This window comes from Neomonachus schauinslandi, chromosome X (genome assembly GCF_002201575.2).
Source record: "Neomonachus schauinslandi chromosome X, ASM220157v2, whole genome shotgun sequence".
Lineage (NCBI taxonomy): Eukaryota > Metazoa > Chordata > Mammalia > Carnivora > Phocidae > Neomonachus > Neomonachus schauinslandi.
The window spans coordinates 12598778-12612980 of NC_058419.1; the positions used below are offsets into that span (position 1 = coordinate 12598778).

Below are 14203 nucleotides of genomic sequence, written 5' to 3' on the forward strand. Positions count from 1 at the left end.
AACCGAGCCCTTTTTTACATATCAATGAGCAGTGAAAGAGACACAGACAAAACTGTCATGATCCTTGTGAGCCTTCCCTGTCTTTCTGTCCTTTAATCATGATTCTTAAACTTATGATCAAAACTCAGCACTTTTCATTCTGACTAGTTGTAAATCTCTGCCTAAAATAGATGGCCATTTCTGAGGTGGTATGCATTTTTGTTTTGTTTTTCTGGATTATTGAGACATAATTTACATACAGTAAAATTCACCCTTTTTAGGTATTTAGAATCTATGAATTTTGACAAAATTCTATAGGTTGTGCCACCACTGAAATCAAGATAATAGAATTTTCTGTCACCCAAAATATTCCTTCATGCTCCTTTGTAGTTAACCCCCTCCCTATATGGCCAACTACTGCTCTTATTTCTGTCTCTATAATAGTTTTGTCATTTCTAGAATTTCATATAAATTTCATATAAAAATGTGTAGTCTTTGAGTTTGCTTATTTCACTTAACATAATGCTTTTTTTTTTTTAAGATTTTATTTATTTATTTGAGAGAGAGAATGAGAGAGAGAGAGCACATGAGAGGGGGGAGGGTCAGAGGGAGAAGCAGACTCCCTGCCGAGCAGGGAGCCCGATGCGGGACTCGATCCAGGGACTCCACGATCATGACCTGAGCCGAAGGCAGTCGCTTAACCGACTGAGCCACCCAGGCGCCCCAACATAATGCTTTTTTAAAAAAGATTTTATTTATTTAGAGAGACAGCGAGCAGGTGTGAGCAAGGGGAGGGGCAGAGACAGAGGGAGAGGGAAAGAGAAAAATCCTAAGCCAACTCCCCGCTGAGCATGGAGCCCAACATGGGGCTCGATCCCACGACTCTGAGATCATGACCTGAGCTGAAATCAAGAGTTGGACACTTAACCAAATGAGCCACCCAGGTGCACCTAACATAATGCTTTTGAGTCATCCATGTTGTTGCATTTATCCATAGTTTGCTGCCTTTTATTGCGGAGTAGAATTCCATTATATGAATGTATCAAAATTTGTTTATCCATTCACCATGATGGACATTTGGATAATTTAAATTTTTTATATTATGAATAAAGTTGCTATAAACATTTATATTCAGGTTTTTATGTGGATATGTGTCTTTATTTCTCTTAGGTAAATACCAAGGAGTGGGATCCCTGGGTTTTAGAAAGTGTGTTTTTAACTTTATAAGGAAATGTCAAATGTACGGTTGCTGATTCCTGACAGCAATGTAAGGTTCCAGTTGCTTCATATCCTTGACACCATCATTATTGTGTATCTATTTCAATTTTAGACATCCTAGTAGATAGCTAGTGATATCTTTTTGTAATTCCACATTTTTCCTAATGACTAATGATTTTGAGCAAGTGTTTATTAATTGTTTTTAATTGGGCAAGTTTTTTTTAACACAGTTTTAAGGGTTCTTTATATATTCTGGTTATCAGCCCTTTATCACATTTGTTTTCCAAATATTTTTCCCAGTCTATGGCTTGTCTGTTTTTTATTTTCTTACTATCTTTCAAAGAGCAAAAGTTGTAAATTTTGATGAAATTCAGATGATCAATTTTTTTCTTTTATGGTTTGTGTTTCTTCTGTACGTAATTACTAGATGTAAGATCATGAAGATTTGCTTCAGTTTTTTTCTAGAAGTTTTTTAGTTTTAGGGTTTACATTTTAGTCTATGATCAATTTCAAGTTGCATGTATAGAGTGAGGTTTGGGTTGAGGTTCACTGAAATATAAATATACCCCATTGTTCCATCATTATTTATTGAAAGACTAAGACTGTCCTTTGTCTATTTAATTGAGTTGGCATTTTTGTCAAAAATCAATTGAGTGTATATGGGTGGATCAATTTCTGGACTGTCTACTCTGCTCCATTGATCTATGTGTTTATTCTTTTGCCAATATCACACTGTTTTGAATAGTGGTAGCTTAATAGTCTTGAAATCAGTGGGTTTGAGTCCTCCAACTTTCTTCTTTTTCAAAACTGCTTTGGCTGTCCTAGATTATTTGTTTTTCCATATAACTTTTAGAATCACCTTGTAAATTTCTTCAAAAAGAAGGTTGCTTGGATTTTATTGAGTGTTGAATTGAATACTGAGTAGGAGTTGAATTGAATCTATAGATGAATTTTGGAGAGAATTGCAATATTGATAATATTGAGTCCTCTGATCCATGAACATGTAACTACTTGTATCTTGATTTCTTTTTTTTTTTTTTTAAAGATTTATTTATTTGACAGAGACACAGTGAGAGAGGGAATACAAGCAGGGGGGAGTGGGAGAGGGAGAAGCAGGCTTCTCGTGGAGCAGGGAGCCTGATGCAGGGCTCGATCCCAGGACCCTGGGATCATGACCTGAGCCGAAGGCAGACGCTTAACGACTGAGCCACCCAGGCGACCCTATAGGTTTTTTCATAGATGTTTTTTATTAGGCTGAAGAAGTTACCTTTCATTTCTAGTTAACTGAGTATTTTTAAAAATCATGAATGGCTGTTGAACAAATGTCATACTTTTTCTGCATCTATATAAAAATTGTATGAATTTTCTTCCTTTGTTCATATTGTCAGTGGCATTGCTTGAGTTATGAATGTTGAACCAACCTTGCTTTTCTAGACTAAATCCCATGTGACCATTATATACTATTCTCTTACATTTTATAGATAAAAATCGTAGTTAGATGCCACAAAGTTGTTGGCAATTCCTTAATCATATGTGTGTTTTATAGGTCACTAGAGCCACCTCCATCTTTATTAAGGGAAGTTCTAACCTTACCTATAATATAGGTAGAGCGCTTTTCTTCATCTTCATTTGGTCTTTAAGCTATCAAAGGAACAAGGGGATGGGCAACAAATATAGGAAGTGTCTTTGTACTAGGCAATGAGTACATTTATTTAATTTAACCTTATTTAATGGGAAATTGAGGTCCAACAAATATTTTGTACCACTGAAGTCTTGCAGTAAATGGTTAGTCAGAACTTAAATGCAGGTTTGTTTGGTAAAACCCCTGTGAGCCCACTAGATTATATTGCCTCTCTCTGGTAATGAATGTATGTGTAGGGGGTGTTGCAGGGGGACAGAGACAAGGGAGGGTGGGAGAGAGAGTGAGATTAGGAAAGGGAGAAATGTTCTACCACCCTTTATTGCCATTTGAAAATCTGGGCTCTTAGATATCTTGGTTTTATATCTCTCTTCTGTTATTTGCTTGATTTGTGGCACATTTGTCTCCCTGAGACTCTTTTTTTTTAATCTGAAATGTAGAGGCACCTGAGTGGCTCAGTCGGTTAGGCATCCAACTCTTGATTTCGGCTCAGGTCATGATCTTCGGGTCCTGGGATCAAGCCCTGCATTGGGCTCCGTGATCAGCAGGGGAGTCTGCTGGAGATTCTCTCTCTCTGCTCCTCCCTCCCACTCACGCACGTGCTCACTCTCTCTCACTCTCTCTCTCAAATCTTTTAAAAAATCTGAAATATAAACTGTTAGCACAGGTTGTTATGAGGAACACAGATGATATTTGTAAAGTGCCTTGCACATAGAATGTGTTCAATATAGTGGTATCTATTACTATCATTATTATTAGTTTCTTACCATGAAATGCATTTTATAACTGGAAATAATTAATTTGGGTTTGGAAAATGCCAAATGGGACTTAGGATGATTTCTGTAGTTTATTTAGTTCTTTTATCAAAATAGCCTAGAGCAAGTTCCTTTTTATAAAAATGGACTTAATTTCCTGTACTTTTTACCTACCTCCTCCCTAAGTCAAAACAATACCAATTTACTAAATCATTTTGCAGATTTGGAAGGCTTAAAAGGTACAGCTGAATGCTTTAGGCTCTGGAAATGAGTATGTGCACACTTCTGTGCTTGTGTAGGTCTTTGTGTGGTCTAGAAGTGATTGTCTCAGCCAGGAGGACTAGAGATGCCATTTCCATTTTACATGGGCAACCAACCATGGATAGCTAGCTCTAGTCCCTTGGCTCATGCAGGTCTGACCATTTCTGAGTCATTGAAACTCACTTCTCTAACTTACACAAGTCACTTCAGACTGTTTGAAGATAATGATTGCTTTTTTCAGTGAGGTTGTTTTGATTATCACAAGTAGGGCCCAAGAGCTGTGTTTTCATCAGTCAAGTCAGGGAGGTAAAACAATGAGAAAAATGGCTAAGTCTAAGAAAGGGCATCAGGCCATCGTCAAATGACCTTTCAGTGTCTAGGACCTCAGGAGGGCTGTTGACTCCAACTCTGGCTCCAGCTCCAGCAATCCATAGCTTCTGGGAACTGATTCTCATTGTTATTTGATTTCCTAGCAGTACCCTTCCAACTAAAAGTGTGCTGTTTGACAGGTGAAAGTAAAGGACAATCTATTGTATTTTGGGAATTTTTGTATAATATCACACCATTGCTTGGTGGTGGTGTAAATCAGAATTGGTAATCATTAGTCTCTTTAAAACAGGTTTATTGAACTGTGATCATTATACAAAATACCGTGCATATTTAATGTACACAATTTAATGGGTTCTGAACATATGCATACACCCTTGAAATCATCACCACAGTCAGGGTAATGTACATATTCATCATCTGTAAAAGGCTCCTCCCACTGCCCTTATGTTTGTTTGGGGTGTGGGGGGTAAGAACTCCTAACTTGAGATTTACCATGCTAACAAATTAGTGACAATACAATACTTTGCATACACTGTTTTCAAAGCACACTGACCACATCTTCTAATTTAATTTTCACCTTATAAATTAAGGTAGGTCTTCTCCTTTATGATGAAAAAAAAAACAGACCTTAGCAATATGTTTTCTCAAAGATCACTATTAAATATTGTACCAGTATCCAGGACCCAGTTCTGATTTTTGTTCAGTGTTCTTTGCATAAGACCTCTGGGCCTTGATCCTGATGTGACGCTGAACTTCATTGACCTGGTAAACATTCAAAAACTAAATATCTAATGACCTTTGTCCTTACAATTAGGATCAACAAATGTGATTATATGCCGGGCTTCAAAGAGAGTTCATGAAATAACTAATTAGTGGAGGATAAAGTTTGGGGAGTAACTTCTACCCTTCATACATGTAACTCTTTTTTCTAGGTTGGATAGACAGAGTTCCAGTGTCCCAGCAGCAATGTTCAAAGGCTGGTCATTAAACTTTTGAAAGGTGGTTTAATTTAAAATGTTGGGCAGTAAGGTGAGGCCCAGCCTGATAGATTTGCTGGGGCCTCTAGAGTAGCTGCTTTGTGTTAAACACTATTCTAATCATTACAGGGGCATAGAGATTAAAACAAAATTTAAAAAAGTATTACTCCACCCATTAGGACTTCACAAGCTAGCAGACAAGATGGAAGCGTACACAAAGATGTTTCCATATTATTCTTCCTCTAGTCCATTTTCCATTCTGCCAGTAGAACAATCTTTTGAAAACACATACCCTTTCCCTGCTTAAAACTTCCTGGTGGTTCCCTGTCTCCCAGAGGACCTTGTCCAAGTTTCTTCTCAGACATACAAAGCCTTCTCTGATTTGGCCCAGATTATTCACCCTCTGTACCCACATCTCCACAGCAAGCCCCAGGCACATACCACACTCCTTGGGATACTCAGAGCAGCTCATGATTTTTCATGCCTCTGAGTGTCTACTCATGCTGGGCGCTCTGGAGAATGCTGTGTTAGTCTGGGTCCTCTGAGAAGCAGAAATTGATTTTATTAAGGGAAACCACCACCTGTGTGAGACCACGAGGAGGGAGACGGGAAGGATGGGAGTGCCATTAGTCCATGATGCAAGTCTGACCCCTAGTGAAGAGAAGAGAGAGTAGCTTAGGCAGAAGATTTCTAGGCTGCTGTGCAGTTGAAGGAAGGTTCAGAAAAACCTTTGGGTAATCCAGGTCAGTGGAGTCTTACCCCTGCTGTCTTCACTCATGGGTCAGGTGCAGCCCATTGGAAGTATAGCTTCAGCACAGACATTAGGATGAATTTCTTTTTTTTTTCTTTTATTTTTTTTCTTTTTATTTTTTTAAAGATTTTATTTATTTATTCATGAGAGACAGAGAGAGAGAGAGAGAGGTAGAGGGAGAAGCAGGCTCCCAAGGAGCAGGGAGCCCGATGTGGGACTCGATCCCAGGACCCTGGGATCATGACCTGAGCCGAAGGCAGACGCTTAACCATCTGAGCCACCCAGGCGCCCTGTAATTAGAGGCCTTCCTCTTAGCTTCCAGAAATGCCTTTCTTCCATCTTACTCCTCTCACATGTCCTTAAAAGGCCAGCTTTAAATGTTTCCTCTTCTAGGGAACTTCTCCTTGAAGGAAATTCTCAGCAGGTCACATGATGGTCCTCACTGCCTATAATGACCGTCCCCTAATTTCTGCCTGGTTGATTCCTAATACACTTATTTGAACCCCTACCACGTATTATGGGACCAAAAAAACTAGTAGGTGCTCAGGAAATAATTGTTGAATGAATGAATTGGTAGGACTTGGACAAACAGATCTAAAGGAGAAGATAAGTTAAGGCAAAGTGAACTGCTTGAGCAAAGCCATATCGGGAGAAGAATGAAGAACTTATTATGCCTTTTTCTTCTTTGCAAATGTGTCCAAAAACCATCATTTTAGGGAAAGTATATTATGATGCAAAACACTGGGGGAAGGAGTATCTTCCTGGCACTTGAAAATGATTCATATTTGAGAACTTTGTTGAGAACAATGTTTTGAATATTTCCTGAGAGACTTCTTTCCTGAGAGGAAACAGTTGATGGAAATGGAATTTTACTGCTGCCAGGAAAAGTGCGATAAAGATCAAATCTCATACAACTACTACCAGAATAGAAATTTCCATAGAGCAAAGAGATTTCAAATTCCCACCCAATGGCTCATATGTATTTAGTATTCATTGCAGCTGAACTGTAATTCTGTAATGGAATTTGACCAGTTTTGACACTCCAGTTTAGTAATGTATGAATTAGTGGAGACTCATTCATCTTGACGTTTGCTGACTGCCAGATGTTGGTCATATTTCTGATGGAAAGAAACAGCTGGCCAGGATCCCAAATCTCAGTACCACTAACGGCCTGCCACCAGCACATACTGCCAGAGGAAAGAGACATGCTGAAGAGAAGGTCCTACAAAATCGCTACCAGCAACTAGAGATTTAGCCCCTTATCCCTATGTAGTGATCTACCCTGGTGCCCTGGGTTGGAGCATGTATGAAGCAGGTGCTCCTTTTTGCCCAGGTCTGTGTCTGTCCTATGCATTCTCCCTCATGTCTTCTTTCTCCAGAGTTTCCACTTGAAGGGATGCAGGTTTCTTACCTGCAGTCTGGAGATGAATAATGGCACCTCCATCACGGGCTTGCTGTTAGGATTCAGCCAGGTAATTCATGCTAAGGGCTTAGACTGTGCTTAACATAGAGTATTTCTCCAATAAATGGTAGCTAGGTTTTATTATTATGCAGTAGAAGCAGGGGTCTGAGGGCAAAATCTTAATATTTCTCTGTGAGTATTATCCAAGTTGGTTTTTCATGCATTTGGTGAGTGCCTGTTCTGTGATAAAGCAGCAAGGCACTCTAGAGTAATTAATCTAACACAGTTGCTGATATCCATCTCTTCTCTCAAGTGAGGACAGTTCATTTTGGCTTACATATAAGCAAAGCCACTTGCTCCTACCCTGTACTCTGACCTGCTGTGGAATACCTCTTCTTTTTCTCATTGACCTGTCTCTCTCCCCTTCAAATTTCTATTGTAATTCTTGAGGTACGGATAACTCCTGTGTCCCAGACATGTGAAAAAAAAGATGGCTGCATGGTGCATTCCCTTCCCTGGTGTTTGTTGATGTGGTTGGGAAGCTTTGACCTACTAGCCTTTGCCTTACATAGCTTTTCCATTTTAGTAGAATAGTTCACTTGGGATGTTACTCATTTACTCTGTCTTTCATTACTACCGGTTGTTAATTTCACCAAAGAGCTTCTCCTTTATGTGTGTCTATACACATGTCTGTCTCTCTCTTTTTTTTTCCCCCAGAAAACAGATTTTTTTGTTGTTGTTAACATATAATGTATTATTTGTTTCAGGGGTACAGGTCTGTGATTCACCAGTCTTACACAACACACAGCAGTCACCACAACACATACCCTCCCCAATGTCCATCACCCAGCCACCCTATCCCTCCCACCCCCCACCACTCCAGCAACCCTCAGTTTGTTTCCTGAGATTAAGAGTCTCTTACAGTTTGTCTCACTCTCTGGTTTCGTCTTGTTTCATTTTTTCCTCTCTTAACCATCTTCCTCCTTTCTTCCACATCTTGCCATTACATCAAGAACTACTCCTGTCTTTTCTACTTGAAAGCCAAAAATATGAATCGAAATGAATTATGAGTGATAGGGAATCGAATATTACTATCAATAGATGTGTACCAGGGCAAAGGAAAGCCATAAATTTAAAAGGGAGGAAAGTAGTAGTCAAAGTCCCAAAGGTATCAATATGTCCAAATCTGAACTTACTTATCTCTTCTCTAAGCCTCTGGCAGTCAACTCTTAAGATGTATCGCCTCCTCACTCCCACTGTCCTTCCCCTGACCCTCTTCATCTTTTATGTAGAGGCAATACCTTCTTTCCTTATCTTCCTTCGAGTTCCCTCTTTTCCCCAGTCTGACTGTAGTGTCACAAGAGGGTGTTTGCTTTTTCAGCTTTTTTTAAATAAAATTATACGAGGGTTCAGAAAACCAAACAACCAAATATGTAACTTAATACAATATTACAAGGTAAGCATACTTAAAATCTCCATCCAGATCAAAAAAATAGAATCTTGAAGCCAGCCCAGAAGTCCCTCCAGGTGCCCCATCCCAATCATACACTGATCCTCCATCCAAAATAACTATGATCCTGTTTTTTTTTTTTAAGATTTTATTTACTTATTTTGAGAGAGAGCTCTCAAAGTGGGGGGAGGGGTAGAAGGAGAAAAATTCTCAAGCAGACCAGTGTGGAGCCCGAGGTAGGGCTCCATCTCATGACCCTGAGATCATGACCTGAGCCAAAACCAGGAGGCAGATACTTAATCAACTGAGCCACCCAAGCGCCCTTATCCTGACTTTTAAAGTAGTTATTTTTTTGCATTTCTTTATCAAGAGGTTGTTATTTATTTTTTTTTTTATTTTTTAAAGATTTTTATTTATTTGTCAGAGAGAGAGAGCACAAGCAGGGGGAGCAGCAGAGGGAGAGGGAGAAGCAGGCTCCCCACTGAGCAAGGAGCCCGATGTGGGACTCGATCCCAGGACCCCGGGATCATGACCTGAGCCGAAGGCAGACGCTTAATGACTGAGCCACCCAGGCGTCCCAAGAGGTTGTTTTTTAAAACACATCGGTCTTGCCCTATTCGATTACCTCTATGCTAAAACCTAAGGGTGCTGAAATTCCTCTCAGGTTCTCTCAGGCCTTCCGTGGAGCCTCCTTTCCATGACTCCTTTCCCAATAGCCTAGTCTCTGGCAATACTGGATTATTTGCAGGCTCCCAGGTAACTCAGATGCCTCTAGGGGTTTGCCAGATGTCTTCTAGGTATTTGCTCCTGCTCTTCCCTCTTTCTGAAGTTATCTTTCTTCCCATTCCCTGATGAAGTCCTGGAGCCAACTCAAATGTCATTTCTTCTATGAAGCTGTCCTGAATCTCCCCTCTCGGACATACCTGGGCCAGAATGAATCCCTTCCACCTCTGTGCTCTGTGCCCATTGTAGCATTTTACACATACTTCGGTTTTTACCATTTATCATTGTCTCTGGTACCTAACATTGATTAGTGTATAGTAAATTCTCAATGTTGAATGAATGAATCTATGCAGCTAATTTTTTTTTTTAAGATTTTATTTATTTATTTGACAGAGAGACAACAGCGAGAGAGGGAACACAGGCAGGGGGAGTGGGAGAGGGAGAAGCAGGCTTCCCGCCGAGCAGGGAGCCCGATGCGGGGCTCAATCCCAGGACCCTGGGATCATGACCTGAGCCGAAGGCAGATGCTTAACGACTGAGCCACCCAGGCGCCCCCTATGCAGCTAATTTTTAAAGCTCTTTCAGGGTGTCCTGTTTTCTTCAGAAGTGACACAGAAATCATATACTTTTATCATATGATTAAGCTTGCTTTTCCTTAAGTATTCCTGTTAACACATTTAAGAAAATTTGATTTTATTTTGTTAGTAACAAATATTTCCAGTATTTGGTTTTACCGTTTTTTTTCTTTCTTAGTGTTTGCTTTTTGCCCACATTATTGGTAAAATAGGCCTTTTTTGGGTTTTTCTGGCTACTTACACACCATTTTTATTGTTTCCATGGTAACAACTAGTAATTATTGAGCACCAGCTATGTGTCAGGTACTGTGCCAAGACCTGTATGTGCATTATATCCTGACTCCCCTCCATATTTTCAGTGGAAACTGAAGCTTAGGAAAGTTAAAACAAGGGAAAGTCCTAAAGCTTTCAAGGGGTAAAGCTAGGGTTCAAACCCAAGCAGCCTGACTATAAATGTATAATTCTTGTTCTTTTTACTGGTCTGTGTTACCTCTTGATAAGAAAGATAACATGTTCCCAGTTGCAACACAGTGGGCTTTTGCAAAACATCTGTGGCACATGCTTGTTTGTGGAAGTGTGTTACCTATTATCTTCCTGGATTCTGGTCAGTTCTTTAACTTCTTTATTGCTTCTGTTCAGCACTCTGTCAGCTGTACTGTCATTAGGTGTGTTTAGCTTGTGGTTAATGGGCCGCAGCCTGGTCAGTGGTTCTCATTGAGCCACAAATAAGGAGATTGCTCTTGTATTGACCTGTGGATCTTCTCAGCCCCAGGTATTATTTATCCTATGGCTGCCGCCTTAAAGGTTGTTATCACCACAAAGGATACAGCCTGTGCTTGGCAAGGTGATAAGTTGTGTCTTTTAAAATGATATCAGTCATTAATTTTTTTTCTTTTTTAAAATTTTTTTATTTATTTGACACAGCACAAGCAGGGGGAGTAGCAGGCAGAGGGAGAAGCAGGCTCCCCGCTGAGCAGGGAGCCTGATGTGGGGCTCGATCCCAGGACCTTTGGGATCATGACCTGAGCTGAAGGCAGATGTTCAACCAACTGAGCCACCCAGGTGCTCGCAGTCATTAATGTTAATTGCTATTAACTTCCGTTTGAGGTGCTAAAAGGAAATCCAAGTATAAACAATTAATGACATTAAGAATGTCAGTAGAGGAATGGTTTTTTTTATTTTTTATAAGCTTTTATTTGGGGGCATCTGGGTGTCTCTCTCTGTCAAATAGATAAAATCTTTAAAAAAATAAAAGCTTTTATTTATTTCTTTGAGAGACAGAGCACACACGAGGAGGGAGTGGTGTGGTCAGAGGGAGAATCAGGCTCCCTGCTGAGCATGGAGCCCAACATGGGGCTTGATCCCAGGACCCTGGGATCATGACCTCAGCTGAAGTCAGACACAGCTTAACCAACTGAGCCACCCAGGTGCCCTCAGGAATGGTTTAATAGTTGATAACCACACATGGGCCATGGGCCTTACAGAAACCCAGACCAGGGACCCTGGAGGAATTGTCTGGGACAGCAGCAGCAGAGCCTCAAGCCCTTGCTGGTCTCTGGCAGATGGGCAGAGAGGAACACAGATGCACGATGTTGGGTGGTGGGGTGTGTGTGTGTGTGTGTTTTCTCTTGTTAGTATGTCTGTAGATAGGTCAGTGCTCACCTGCTAGCATTTCTTGTTTTAAAGAACTCTCTTAGTGCATTTTGGTTTTTAAAGTCAACTTTCCATTTCAGTAAATTACCACGATTGATCTAGAATGTTTGGTTGTGTTAAACTTTATTGCATGTAAGTTTCTCTTAAAACTGACAGCAATAACAGCAGCTAACATTTTTAAGTTGTAGTAAATGCTAGGTGCTGTTTAAAAGTGCCCTTTGAGATACGTAATATTATTCCTGCTGTAAAGCTCTGGATGCAAATGTGTTATCACTTGCAGCTTAGATTTCTTCTTTTTTTATTTTTTTTAAAGATTTTATTTATTTGACAAAAAAACACACAGCAAGAGAGGAAACACAAGCAGAGGGAGTGGGAGAGGGAGAAACAGGCTTCCCGCTGAGCAGGGAGCCCGACGCGGGGCTCGATCCCAGGACTCTGGGACCACGACCTGAGCCAAAGGCAGACACTTAACCGGCTGAGCCACCCAGGCGCCCCTTAGATTTCTTCTTCTTCTTCTTAAGAAGTTCATTGTATTAGGAATTTGAACTGCACTTTCTGCCTCAGGTTCTGCTTTGTGTGGAAAGAGAGCTTGAAAAACTTGGTGTGGCTAGTAGGGTGCTTCTGGAGATAATGGTTTTCTCTCGGATCACGTATATGTAATCATTTCAGAAAAAAAGACCATTTTTGTTGATGTTCCTCTGTTAGAAAAGTGGCTGTGGTGTTTTCTTCCATTTGATACTTTATCAATAACTTTTCTAGTAAGTTGGGTGCGGGGGGTTCAAGGTGATGTGTTGTTGCTTTTGTTTCTTTCCCCAGATGGCCCTACTTACTGTTACAGTCTAAGCACCAGGGAAGGTTTTAGTGGCTGATGGCAGACCATTTGGCTCTTTTGTCAGTTCCTGATAACTGCAGATGAAATACTGTGTTTTCTTGTCAGGTAGAATGTGTAAGGCTGCTGTTCACTTGACAGGAAGAATGAGCTAGAAGCACTTCTCGGAGAAAAGCATTTCAGAGACAACTTGTGACTTTTCCCTTTTCATTTTCCATCCTTGTCCTCCTGTGTCCTAAAGAAAATTCCACACATTCCCAAAGGCCAGGATACTCTTCAGGTTAATAATGTTCCAGGATTATTGTCATTGTTCTCAAAAGAATCCCCAGGTTGGTATCTTGTTTTCTCTGAGGAAGATTCTTCAAAGGTGCTTTTCTTTCCTTGGTTAAAGAGCATGAGTAGACCAATACCAAGACTTCAGAGCCAGCTGATAAACCAGGTAGATCCCAGAAACGGGTATTATAATACCTAAGTTTGTGCAATTTTATTCTGAGTACATGACATTTGGTTTCATCTTCTTTTCCCACAATGGAAGTAAATAAACTGGTAATGAAAGTGGTATGATGGCAAGCGGATTGAGTCCTAAATTTGGCTGGTATGCTTTTCCATCAAAGAATGAGATTAGGAGGAGGAGGAGGAGGTGGTAAGAGAGGGAAGAAAAATTAAATTAGACAAGACATTTGGCTGGTCATGGAAATAGATGTCAAGATCCATGTACCATCTGCTAGTAAAGTTAATCAAAGCAAGAGAGGAAGCCTTACTGCAGAGCCAGATCCCCTTTGGTTTCCCTTTCCCCTCATTTTGTCTGATTAGAGCCAGATATGGATGTGATTCCCCAAGTCTTACCCCCAGAGATTGGGATTCACTAGGTTTGGCTTGGGACAGAGAGCTCTGCATTTTGACCAAGTTCCCTGGGGATTCTCTTGCTGACCTTCTCAGAAGCATCCTTTGAGAAAATCTGGATTCAACCTAGAGTCCACAAACCCCATAATTGGTCAGCTGTTGGGGAGAACACCTGGAATCAGCACTGAGTGTTGGTATACAGCCACATACATCCGCTTGTCCTCTTGTAACACCTTTGCCAAAATGCGCACCAATGCCTCTCTCTTCAGTCTGGGAAAATCAACTTTGTATATTCATGTGGTTGCTAATAATACCTAGGGTTTACTGAGTATCATGTGTACTCACAGGTATTCTTTCAGTAAATTTGCAGAAAAACCTGGTGGGGAGGGCTCCTGGGGGGCTCAGTCGGTTAAGCGTCCAACTCTGGGCTTGGCTTCGGCCCAGGTCATGATTTCAGGGTCGTGAGATAGAGCCCCCACATCACCCCACATCAGGCTCTGTGCTCAGCAGGGAGTCTGCTTGAGATTCTTTCCCTCTTCTTCCCCTCCCCCCTCTGCTCTTCCTCCCACCCCCACCCCCCCACTCACGTGTGTGCACATGCTCTCTCTCAGATAAATAATCTTTTAAAAAAAGAAAAACCTAGTAAGATTTAAGTAGGATTATTTTCCATATTTTACAGAGAAGGAAACTGAAGCTCAAAGTTTAAATGACTTGTCCAAGTCATGTAGGAGCAGAGCTGGAAGTTATCCAGACAAGCTATGCCCATCAGCACTCTATTTCTGTTCTTAATGGTCTTCAGGCTCAAGGAATTGGAATCA

At 40.7% G+C, this 14203-nt stretch overlaps 1 non-coding gene across 1 annotated transcript; it reads right to left on the reverse strand.

The window, feature by feature from the left end:
* Positions 1 to 2679: 2679 nt before the first annotated feature.
* On the reverse strand, positions 2680 to 2799 carry LOC123323552. Its single transcript, XR_006539484.1, has one exon. It is a non-coding gene; the product is annotated as a U6atac minor spliceosomal RNA (small nuclear RNA).
* Between the last annotated feature and the right edge of the window lie 11404 nt (positions 2800 to 14203).